Source organism: Saccopteryx leptura, chromosome 13, assembly GCF_036850995.1.
Source record: "Saccopteryx leptura isolate mSacLep1 chromosome 13, mSacLep1_pri_phased_curated, whole genome shotgun sequence".
NCBI lineage: Eukaryota > Metazoa > Chordata > Mammalia > Chiroptera > Emballonuridae > Saccopteryx > Saccopteryx leptura.
In genome coordinates, this window is record NC_089515.1 from 47,928,687 (window position 1) to 47,939,875 (window position 11,189).

Below are 11,189 nucleotides of genomic sequence, written 5' to 3' on the forward strand. Positions count from 1 at the left end.
CGGGGTCTCGAACCTGGGTCCTCCATATCCCAGTCTGATGCTCTATCCACTGCGCCACTGCCTGGTCAGGCTCATTTTCTCTTTTCATCTTCCTTTCAGTCTTGCATGCATTGACTTAGTCTAGGTCCATTGTTTTGAAGTTTGTTATATAACCTGGATTTGTTTGATTGGTGCTTCACTAGCAAATCAGGTGATTTGCTAGAATACTACACAGGTGGTATGACATCCTTTTATCACCTCACAACACCAGGGTTCATTTGGCCCTTTTTAAACTAGTTTCTGGAGCTATGTCTTAGAAAAACGTTGCCTGTGTAAGGGAACACAAATATGCTTTATATTCTATATCCTGCCCTCACTGTGCATAGTGTCATTACATATTAAGACACTGAGAAGTACTGCATTTTTTTTTTAAGTCTGTTTAGTTTGGCTTGTGGTGGCACAGTGAATAGAGTGTCGACCTGGAACACTGAGGTCGCCAGTATGAAGCCCCAGGCTTGCCCGGTCAAGGTACATACAACCAGTAATCAATGAACAAATAACGTGAAGCAGCTATGAATTAATACTTCTCACTCCACCCAACCCTTCATCAATAAATAAAATCTTAAAAAAAACAAAAACCTGGGCCTGACCTGTGGTGGCGCAGTGGATAAAGCGTCAACCTGGAAACACTGAGGTTGCCGGTTCAAAACCCTGGGCTTGCCTGGTCAAGGCACATATGGGAGTTGATGCTTCCTGCTCCTCCCCCTTCTCTCTCTCTCTCTCCTCTCTATAATGAATAAATAAAATCTTAAAAAAAAAATAAACCAAACCTGTTTAGCTTTGTTGAATCTCATATTTCTCAAACTTGTTTGATCATAAAACCAGTCTCTCTTGGAAATTACATTAGTATCTAACTGGGGAAAACTGAAGTACTATGGACAGAAGCAGAGGGGGGGATGCTGGGAAGGCGAAATCTGCAGGGGTCCATCTCAATCACATTTCCTCTTGAATTCATTCCTTTCCCTGTGTCCTAGCCTTCAGTAAAGGTGACCACGTTGGCTGAAACCTGTAAGTCACCTCTGACACCACCCTCTGTTCCACCCGAAAATGCAGACTGATGCCAACTGCTTTTTTTTATTATTATTAAGTGAGAGGTAGGAGGCAGGGAGGCAGAGACAGACTCCTACGTGTGCCCTAGCCAGGATCCACTCAGCAAGCCCCGCAAAGGATGATGCTCTGCCCATCTGGGGCCATGCTGGCAACCGAGCTATTTATAACACCTGAGCTGCCCTGGCTGGATAGCTCAGTTGGTTGGAGTGTTGTTCTGGAGCGTGAAGGTTGCCAGTTCAATTCCCTGGTCAGGGCACATACAGGAGCAGCTCAATGTTCCTGTTTCTCTCTCAGAAAAAACAACAAAACAAACAAACAAACAAACAAAAAATATAACACCTGAGCTATTTATAACACCTAAGATGGAGGCTCCACAGAGCCATCCTCAGTGCCTGGGGCCCATGTGCTTGAATCAGCCCAGCCATGGCTGTGGGAGGAGAAGAAAGAGAGAGAGAAAAAGAGAGAGAGAAGGGGTACAGGGAGGGGTGGAGAAGCAGATGGGCGCTTCTCCTGTGTGCCCCGACTAGGAATCGAATCCAGGATTTCCACAACCCAGGCTGACGCTTTACCACTGAGCAAACCGGCCAGAGCTGATGCCACCACTTTTGACTGTCTAGCTTCACAGGGCAGACTGTGTCCTCTGGTTTCTGCTCTCCTGCCCCTGACAATACTCTCGCCTCTACCCAGAATGCCCTCAAAAGGCCCGTCTTCCTCACTAACAGCGCAAATCCTGAAAGCCAGCTCAGGAACGCCAATGCCATGAAGCTCGCAACTTGAGAGGAGTTGGGTCAGTCACCAGACTTACAGGAAGACTGGTCTGGGTCTCGCTTTTATTTGAGAGCTGCTCTCACAGTCAAATAATTCTGAACAAAGACCTTTGGAACTTAGGAAACCTTGGAAGATCACAAAAGCTAAAAGCCGGCCGGGCACCTCCTCTTCTCCCTCTCCTCCACCCACACATTCATGTCCCCTCGCACAAAGCAAGTGCTTCACGAATGCCGAAACGGCCTAAATATAGAAACCTGTTCAGCCACAGCTACGGCATCAAGAAACGTTTTTTGTTTTTTTGTTGTTTTTTTAATTTCACATCTGTGTCTCAATTTGTGAGACTTCACTAAAGTTCATGAAAGAATGATTTGATTTTGTTTTCATTCTCCTTTCTGGCTTCACCGTGATGGGTCTCCGTCACATTAGCTCGAGGAAGCCTTCTGTTAATGCACTTAAATCTTGACCTACGGACCCCGGTAGGTGTATAATTCCCAGATGAGCTGTGGCAGGAGCAACACGTGGGGAGGCCTTGGCCTCGGCATACATTAGGGACAAAGCCTGTGACACAAGACACTCTCTGGCTGGGGTAACTTTAGCTGGTCTCTTGAAGTGGATATCAGGCCGATTTAGAAATCTGCTTCAGTGCCCCCTTGTTTTTCTCTCTGAAGATCTTCAACTCTCACTTTTCATTTTAAGAACAACACTACCTCCTGGTTTTCTACTTTAAGTATTCAGTGACAGAAAGACAGCAGCTGTTAAACTCTCTCTCTCTCTCTCTCCAAAGACACTGATTTTAAAAGTAAGCCCAGAGCTGTCTCACTTCGGCAGGGTTGGTTGCCGAGTCAGAGAGGAGACTTCAAAATAACTTTTGTGTTGGGACCTTGGCTTGTCTGTGCTGACAGTTACACATTCCAACTTGCCGTTTATCTCTGACTTGCTTTCCCAAATGCTTCCATCGAGTTATGCCACTTATCACCTGCTTAGTATGTGACACTTTATCTGCCAAGACAAATGTCATGCTAGAAAAGCCGTTTCGGGAACGAGGGTGGTACAGGGTGGCGGCACAGAGAATTCAGGCTTTTGCTTTTAATCCACGTTCTGAGTCTGCTTTGCGGATCTTGCCCGTTGCTGGGGTTCATGGGGTTTTTTATTATATGCAGGCGTGTTGTATTTATGTTGGAGACAGAGCCTCAGATAAGTGGATCCTGATTGGTAGGACAAACTGCCCTTGGAACTCCAAAGCCCTGACAGTAAATCTGATTAAAAGAAATGTCAGTGATTAAAAACAAATGTTCCCAGTCTGACTTGTGGTGGTGCAGTGGATAAAGCATCGACCTGGAACGCTGAGGTCGCCGGTTCGAAACTCTGGGCTTGCCCAGTCAAGGCACATATGGGAGTTGATGCTTCCTGCTCCTCCCCCTCCTCTCTCTCCCTCTTTCTCTAAAATGAATAAATAAAATTAAAAAACAAAATAAAACAAAAATAAATGTTCCCAATGTTGTGGAGCTACCAAAAAAAATGAGGTCATTAGATTTTCAGGACGTTGCTATAGACTTTTCACAGTCATCACATCTTTTTAATTAAACCAACTAAAGGCTTTTGGAAGCAAGAAGCTGACAGCTTCGGTTCAGGCCAGAAGTAGGAGGCAGGCATTGAGGGCACCTTAATGGGGAGACTTTCTAGCCCTTCACTGCTGCTAGTAAACGTCAGGGCTGGGTCGCAGCCCTCTCACTCTCCCATGCCCGAGAGGCCTCTGAGAACCTGTTTGCCAAGGTGAAAACCGTTGTCTCCACATTAGGTGCAACTCCCCAAGTGGCCGTGCACGTCAGGAGAGCCGTCAATCGAGCTCTGTGGTGGAAAGAGAGCTGAATGGTGAGTCTGTCTGTTCAGGTCCAATCTCCCCCCTCCCCCCCCGCACCCCCACCAACCAATAAAACCCAAATCCCACCAGGCACGAGGTCTTTGACAACTTTAATTTTCGAAAATGTAACTTTCTCTTTCCTGTGGGTGGGGGTTGGAGGGACGGGTTAGGTTGTGTCATGAGTTCACAAAAACAAGTGCAATCTGTGGACATAAATTTCCATGGCATTTTTGAGAAAGCAAATCTGATCGTGTTACCTTCTTACTTGGACTGCTTCAAAGACTATGTATTTCACGGGAAAGCCCGAATTGCACAGCTTAGTTCCCTCTGACCTCTGAGCTCCTCTCCAGACGCGGCGTTGCTCCCCTGCCCTCTCCCCACAGTCGCTCCGGTCTTGCGTGCGATGGTGACTTTACACTTAGTGCCTAGGCGTGCGCTGTTCTGTCCAAGGGCAGAGCCTATCCCCACCGTCCCCTTTCACCTGGTCTCCATCTGCTGGCCTTTCGGGCTGTCCCCACTTCCCATCACGCCTTCCTCCTCAGCACACACCCCCCTGGAGAATTTCCTGAGCATCCCACTTCCATACTGTTCCTGGGACGTGCACAGTACTGTATCTTTGCCCTTATAGAGCTTACAACAATAGTCTGTTTCTCTCCCTAAACTGAGACCCACAACTCATTTATATATTCCCAGCTCCTGGCTCAGTCTCTAGTGCAGAAGACATGTCTATCTTTTTAAATTTTTTTAAATTTATTTTATTTATTCATTTTTTTAAATTTTTTTTTGTATTTTTCTGAAGCTGGAAAAGGGGAGGCAGTCAGACAGACTCCCGCATGCGCCCAACTGGGATCCACCCGGCACGCCCACCAGGGGGCGATGCTCTGCCCATCCAGGGCGTCGCTCTGTCGAGACCAGAGCCACTCTAGCGCCTGGGGCAGAGGCCAAGGAGCCATCCCCAGCGCCTGGGCCATCTTTTGCTCCAATGGAGCCTCGGCTGCGGGAGGGGAAGAGAGAGACAGAGAGGAAAGAGAGGGGGAGGGGTGGAGAAGCAGATGGGCGCCTCTCCTGTGTGCCCTGGCCGGGAATCGAACCCGGGACTTCCGCATGCCAGGCCGACGCTCTACCACTGAGCCAACCGGCCAGGGCCTATTTATTTATTTTTAAAGAGGAGAGAGAGACAGAGAGGGAGAGAGAGGAGAGAGAGACAGAGAGAGAGAAGGGGGAGGAGCTGGAAGCATCAACTCCTATATGTGCCTTGACCAGGCAAGCCCAGGGTTTCGAACCAGCAACCTCAGCATTTCCAGGTCGATGCTTTATCTACTGTGTCACCATAGGTCAGGCCCATGCCTATCTTTTTTATTGCATAAAAGAATAATGGAGCCCTGGCCAGATAGTTCAGTTGGTTAGAGCATTGTACTGAAGCGCAGAGGTTGCAGGTTTGATTCTTGGTCAGGGCACATTACAGAAGCAGGTCCATATTCCTGTCTCTCTCTCTCCCTCCCTCCCTCTAAAATCAATATACTGAACATTAAAAAAAGAAGAAGAATGGAATTACCCATTCTGTTTCTGGAACAGAGTATTCCAGAATGCATTGCATTGCTGACAATGAACCCTATGTTAGAAAGAAGAGAGAGTGCTAAGGCTCTCAAAAGAACTTGGTAATAGAGAAAGAAGTCCAGGTCAGTCCAGGCCAGTGGGTGACCTGGACATCATTAACCATGAGCCAGACACTGTCCTGTACACTCTAACATGCATTTTCTCATTTAATGTTCTCAACACCTTTCTAGTACAAGTCTTGACTTCTCCATTGTTACAGATGAAAAAGCTACGTAAAGCCACACATCCAGGTAGGAACAGAGTTGGGATTCATTTATAGATCTTCACCATTCTAAAACCCTCTCCTCTCTCCACATAGCGTGGGTGCTACAACCTCTTCTTTCTTTAGGAGAGTCTGGGTAAGGAAAACATTTCCTAGTTTCTGACTTTTCAAGGGAAGAAGCACATAGTATTGAGACCTACAAGGAGCCTAGGTCTGTCTGGAGTACAGGGTGGTCCCAACACCCTCTGAACCGCCTACCCAACCGGAATTTACTCACAAAGTTCAGACTGCGAGAGGGAAGTGGAGGTGGAGGTGCTGAGGAGGAGCTGGACCAAGGACACACTTGACAACGCTTTTTCATTTTGTGTAAGTCTCTACAAACCCCTGTCACCGTCTTTCTTAGAGAGTGCTGTTGTTGTATTGACATTTTTTTTTTTTCTGAAGCTGGAAACGGGGAGAGACAGAGAGACTCCTGCATGCGCCCGACCGGGATCCACCCGGCACGCCCACCAGGGGCGACGCTCTGCCCACCAGGGGGCGATGCTCTGCCCCTCCGGGGGCTCGCTCTGCCACGACCAGAGACACTCTAGCGCCTGGGGCAGAGGCCAAGGAGCCATCCCCCAGCGCCCAGGCCATCTTTGCTCCAATGGAGCCTTGGCTGCGGGAGGGGAAGAGAGAGACAGAGAGGAAGGAGGGGGGGTGTGGAGAAGCAAATGGGCGCCTCTCCTATGCGCCCTGGCCGGGAATCGAACCCAGGTCCCCCGCACGCCAGGCCAACGCTCTACCACTGAGCCAACCGGCCAGGGCCTGTATTGACATTTTAGTTTTGGCTGGTTCACACGGCAGATGTCATATAACAAGGCGAATGAACCTGTGCTTCCATTCTGGATGAGGCATGCACCCTTCCACTGAGAGCCCCAGGGACAGTGTAGAGCAGAATTAATTCAGCATGCTTTTACCTAGGTGACTGCAGGACCGTCTCTGCCACAGGGGCACCAGTAATGTTTAGTCAATTCCCACAGTCCCAGTGACCTGCCCGGCTCGTCTCCCTTCTCGTCCAGGAGAATGTGTCCTTTCTCTCCAGGGCAGTCCGCTCCGGTGCTCCTGAGTTTGTGAGACCAGCTGTGCTTTGGCAAGCCCCGGCCTGGGCTTAACTTGGCCCAAGGTTATTCAGAGACTTCTCTGACTCACAGATTCGGGGCCAACTCCAAGCACCAAGCCCCAGCCCTGCCCTCTTTTGCTTTAGCTCTGTGCTGATTCATACCGGGTTGGGATTTTATTGTCAGTGGTCATAATTGTGCATGGGTGGGACTTGGAATTTAAAGATGACAGGAGAGCCAAGCTTAGGGCTCTGCCAGCTTTGGTATTACTGTGTCATTTTTCTTCATTGAAAAGAGAAAGGAAGGAAAGAAGGGAGGATAGGAGGTAGGGAGAAAGGAATTGAAAAAAAAAGGAAAAGAAAGAAATGTCCCACCAACCTTCTTCCATCCTGTATATATTTTCTCAAAGCCCTTGGAAAGGCTTGTCCTGCATTTGGTTCACAAGAGAGAAAGCCAGGTAGAGCCTGACCAGGCGGTGGCGCAGTGGATAGAGCGTCAGACTGGGATGCGAAAGGACCCAGGTTCGAGACCCCGAGGTTGCCAGCTTGAGCGTGGGCTCATCTGGTTTGAGCAAAAAGCTCACCAGCTTGGACTCAAGGTCACTGGCTCGAGCGGGGGGTTACTCAGTCTGCTGAAGGCCCGTGGTCATGGCACATATGGGAGAGCAATCAATGAACAACTATGGTGTTGCAACGAAAAACTGATGATTGACGCTTCTCATCTCTCTCCATTCCTGTCTGTCTGTCCCTGTCTATCGCTCTATCTGACTCTCTCTCTGTCCCTATAAAAAAAAAAAAAAAGCCAGGTAGAGTAGAAAAGTATCGATTTTGAAGTCAGCGTATCTGAATAATTAAGTGATGGCAGGCGAGCTATTTAACCTCTTTGAACCTCCGATCCCTCAGCTGTGGAACCACAATAATAATATTCACCTTGGAGGGCTGTCATGATGATTAGGAATATTCTACATAAAGTGTCTGGCACAAAAGAAAGCATTTCATAAACGACACACTTATAGCTACTTGTAGTAAGAGGCCTTTTGAAGCAGTGAGAAGAGAGTTTTACAGAATGGCCTGCACGTTTGAATTTTATTCCTCTGAGCCCTGGCAGGTTGGCTCAGTGGTGGAGTGTCAGCCTGGTGTGAGGATCTCCTGGGTTTGATTCCTGGTCAGGGCACACAGCAGAAGTGACTATCTGCTTCTCCACCACTCCCCCTTTTGCTTCTTTCTCTCTCTCTCTCTCTTTCTCTCTCTCTCTCTTCCCCTCCCACAGCCATGGCTACATTGGTTTGAGTGAGTTGACGTTGGGCTCAAAGGATGACTCCATGGCCTTCACCTCAGGTGCTTAAAAAAAAAAAAGGTTCGATTGCTGAGCAAGGGAGCTAGGGCCCCAGATGAGCAGAGCATCGCCCCCTAGTGGGCTTGCTGGGTGGATCCTGGTTGGGGCGCATGCGTGTGTCTGTCTCTCTGCCTCCCTCTCACCAAAAAGAAAAAAAAAATTCATTTCTCTGAAATTGTGGCAGTTTGTTTGCTCCCCTTGAGTGGGGCCTTGGTGTGTCCAATGTCATGGTGGTTGGGTCCCAGGGACTGACTGCAACTGAGACATTACCCAAAACAGATAGTACAGGAGAGAATCAGGCAACAGATGGAGGGTAAAGAGTTCTGTCTGGCTCTGCAGACAGCGGCTACCTCATCTACTACTGGAATAATCTCGGCCAAGGTGCTTACATCACTAGGACATGGTTCTCTTATCTGTATTTATCTCTGCGAGTTGTCCTGAAGATTAGAGGAAATCACACATCTAAAGTGCCTGGAGCAAAAAAGGTGCTTAGTGAAAACGTATCTGAGATTTCTGGAGAGACAAGCTGACATTTATAAAGTTCAAGTGAATATGACTTCTGCTTTGCAGCAACATTGCCTGTTTCCAATCTGAGCTCCATTACTGTTTACCTCATTTTTCTCATCTGTAAAATGGGTATATCATAACTTCCTTATCTGTGCCTATCACATACTGTAGGGCAGATAAAATGTATTATGCTCACTTTGTTAAAGATGGCGCTGCCCACGTGGAGGCTGTTGCCCAGGTGATATTAATGTGTGTCTCTGTGGGCTGTGGGCAGGCAGAATCCTTGTAGCCTGCGGCTTCGTTTTGGGATTAAGCCTTTCCCACCCTTTTTGATGTGGGGTGGTACAATCCCATCATGCCCCAGATAAGTGACTTTGTATTAGAGACTTCCCTATTTTGTATATTGGGTGAAAGGTTTTGAATCTACACTATAAAATGGGGGCATAACGGGAGCTTGCTCTTGGTTCCTGAGATTAGCATTAGAGAGCAGAGCAGAGAAAGGCCATGTGGAGAAGCAGCCAAGATGGCGGAGTGTTGAGTGAGAAGCCAGTTTGTGCAGAGTTTGTGCAGGGAGAAGGAAGGAGATGGGAAACAGAGGTGAATAAGTCTGGTGAGCTAGAAACCTTTGATTCTAGGAAACTCGGATAAGTCAGTAGCTTTGTGAGCACTGAATGTGAGTGGCTTTTGGAGCCCAGTGTGTGTTTTTACTTGCCCGCCGGGTGCAAGCTAGGATTAAAGCTAATGGCCCACCAGTTCTTGGCTCCGTTGTTTCTTTACCGACTGTCCGAATCCAATGAGAACCTGAATGGGCCAGCTAGCTGCTGTGATGGTGGCCTTGGCCACTGGCTTTACACATACACTTGTTACAAAGGATAAATGAGGTAATATATATAAAGCGCTTAGAATATTACTTGGTATATGGCCAAATACTGTATAAATACTGGTTAAATAGGTAAGTAGAGAGGTCAGTAATGAGACAAGAACAGAAGACAAAAGCAGAATGGAAGAAAACAAAATTGGTTGGTGTTGGTCAAATAAGTTTGTAAATATGATATATCAGGGGTCGGAAACCTATGGCTCGCAAGCCAGATGTGGCTCTTTGGATGGCTGCATCTGGCTCGCAGACAAATCTTTAATAAAAAAAAAAATGTTAAAAATATAAAACATTCTCATGTATTACAATCCATTCATTTCCTACCGCTCATGTTCATGATTGTGGGTGGCTGGAGCCAATCACAGCTGTCCTCCGGGACAACACCAAATTTTTATTTGATAATGTGTAATGTACACCGGTCATTGTATGGCTCTCACGGAATTACATTTTAAAATATATGGCATTCATGGCTCTCTCAGCCAAAAGGTTCCTGACCCCTGATGTATATGTTTGCTCGCTTATAGTTTGCATTGGGTGTGGGGGACAGGCTGTAAGCAGGCAGGGTCTTTATAGCCTAAGGCTTAGTTTTAAAACTAAGCTTTTCCCCACACCCTTGACTGTTGCACGATAGAGGGTGGTGCACTCTCATGAGGAATCTCATTATGCCTCAGATAAGTGACTTTGTATCAGAGACTTCTTTGTTTGTATATTGGATTAAAGGTTTTGATTTCTACACTATAAAATGGGGCAGACCGGGAGCTTGCTCTCTCTCAGTTCCTGAGATTAGCATTAGGGAGAAGAGTAGAGAAAGGCCACGTGGGGGAGAGGAGAAGCAACCAAGATGGTGGAGTGCTGAAGGAGAAGCCAGTTTGTGCACAGAGAAGGAGATGGGGAACAGAGGTGAATAAGGCTGGTGAAGTAGAAACCTTTGATTTTAGGAAACTTGGATAAGTCAGTGGCTTTGGGAGCCCTGAATGGAAAGGGAAGTGTTTTCCCACTCTGTGTATTTCTTGCCCGCCAGGTGCAAGCTAGGATTAAAGCTAATGCCCACCAGTTCTTGGCTCTGTTGTTTCATTACTGTCTGTCCGAATCAAATGCGAACCTGCATGGGCCAGGCAGCTGTGATGGTGGCCGTGGCTACTGGCTATACAGTTGGCCCTGGTCCAGAATGGGGCATAAAGAATGAAGGAAGTAATGAAGTAAAAATTTCCAAGATAATTGCTCTAAGTAGAGCTGAAATATTCATGTTCAAGTCACTCTTTCTTTTAATACATGACCTTCATTGCATCTTTAAAACATTTTTTTATTGATTGATTTTAGAGAGAGAGAGAGATTGACCAATTTATTGTTCCACTTATTTATACATTCACTAGTTGATTCTTGTATGTGCCCTGAGTGGGGATTGAACCTGCAACCTTGGCCTATTGGGATGAAGCTGTAAACAACTGAACTACCAGGCCTGGGCTGCCTCTTTAAAAAAACGCAAAAATGTCTGAGGAAGGAATCATTTGACATCTTGTTTCTATAGCAGAACAATTTAAATTTTATTCATCAGCCCGCTGAACTGTTCCTTTTTCGGAAACAAAGATACCATCTAAAAATGTTCTGATATCTGTGTTTTTAACTGTCACAGCTTGCTAAATCAAAGCATCTGCATTTGATACAAGTTCAATGTGATTTCCTTCAGGAAGTAACTCATCTTTCTGGTCTTAAGATACTTAACAAGCAACACCCGACCTTATCCAAACCTTGCAGATGTATTTTTCACTCAAGATATTTCTGATTTTACCGTTCTTTTGAATTATGACGTTGATGGGGAAGGGAGTGTATGTGCAC

General features: G+C 46.8%; 1 non-coding gene across 1 annotated transcript; it reads right to left on the minus strand.

The window, feature by feature from the left end:
- Positions 1–4,788: 4,788 nt before the first annotated feature.
- On the minus strand, positions 4,789–4,864 carry TRNAA-GGC (transfer RNA alanine (anticodon GGC)). Its single transcript has one exon. It is a non-coding gene; the product is annotated as a tRNA-Ala (tRNA).
- Between the last annotated feature and the right edge of the window lie 6,325 nt (positions 4,865–11,189).